Raw genomic sequence first — 1,310 nt, forward strand, 5'->3', positions numbered from 1 at the left:
ATTGCCCTGAGCTGTGGTGTAGGTTGCAGACGCGGCTCGGATCCCGCGTTGCTGTGGCTCTGACCGTAGGCCAAGTGGCTACAGCTCTGATTCGACCCCTAGCCTGGGAACCTCCATATGCCGCAGGAGCGGCCCAAAGAAATAGCAAAAAGATAGATAAATAAATAAATAAATAAATAAATGTTTGTTGCTTAAGCCACCTAGTCTAGTCTATATTGTTAGCAGCCTGATCTGCCTAAGATATATGTTACTTCTATAAAGAGTCTACTTAGAAAAGTAGACAAATGTATTTTCACAAGTTTTAGGAGTAGTAGAAAGGTACATATATTGTCAATGAGCAGCAATATCATCATAGAAGTAATACTTTGGCTAGTTCTGAAGAAAGAGTACAGAAGTCCTTAGTGGTGCTGCTTTGGCAGCACATATACTGAAATTGGAACTATACAGAGAAGATTAGCATGGCCTCTGTGCAAGGATGATCTGCAAATTCATGAAGTATTCCATATTTTTGGACTGGGAGTTTGGGGTTAGTAGATGCAAACTATTGCATTTGGCATGTATATGCAACGAGATCCTGCTGTATAGCACAGGGAACTATATCTAGTCACTTGTGATGGAACATGATGGAAGACAATATGAGAAAAAGAATGTGTGTCTGTGTGTGTGTGTGCATATATATGTGTGTGTGTGTGTGTGTGTGTGTGTGTATATATTACTGGGTCACTTTGCTGTACAGCAGAAATTGACAGTTCAACTATAGTAGAAAAAATAAAAATCTTAAAAAAAAGTAAAAGCTAAGCAGTATGTATTGGAAAAAACTAAATTAAAAAAAAAGTCCACAGTGTAGAGTGAGCTTGATGTACCTTACAAATCAGTGGTGGTACAGGACTAAGGATGCCAGCTTAAAAATATGGATTTCATATGTGTGAAATATACAATTATTATAGATTATTATGTTTGAGTATGAGTAATCCAAGAAGAAAGGACTGTATGCACACTAGAGACAAGGAATCTTATAGAACACTGCTATAATTGTTCAAACACAATAGTTTTGGAATGTTGATTATGTTGACTTTACTATGTGTAAATAATCATTGATTTATGGTATGTGCAGATCTTTGGTATTTGTTTTTAGAAGTCACTTCATCCTTACTCTATGTTCTTTTTAATAACAAAAAGCACTTTATAATGATATTATCTCCTTGATATAATGACATTCCTTTGAGTATTAAGCAATATAAAAAATAAACCACAAGGTCATATTTAATGTCTAAGATGTTAGGACCCTACCTGTGAATACCATTGCTAGT

At 35.7% G+C, this 1,310-nt stretch overlaps 1 non-coding gene across 1 annotated transcript; it reads left to right on the forward strand.

The window, feature by feature from the left end:
• The first annotated feature begins 404 nt into the window (after positions 1 to 404).
• Positions 405 to 510, forward strand: LOC125121634 (U6 spliceosomal RNA). The gene has a single exon (XR_007133522.1). It is a non-coding gene; the product is annotated as a U6 spliceosomal RNA (small nuclear RNA).
• The last annotated feature ends 800 nt before the right edge of the window (positions 511 to 1,310 follow it).

This window comes from Phacochoerus africanus, chromosome 2 (assembly GCF_016906955.1).
Source record: "Phacochoerus africanus isolate WHEZ1 chromosome 2, ROS_Pafr_v1, whole genome shotgun sequence".
In the NCBI taxonomy this organism is placed as follows: domain Eukaryota; kingdom Metazoa; phylum Chordata; class Mammalia; order Artiodactyla; family Suidae; genus Phacochoerus; species Phacochoerus africanus.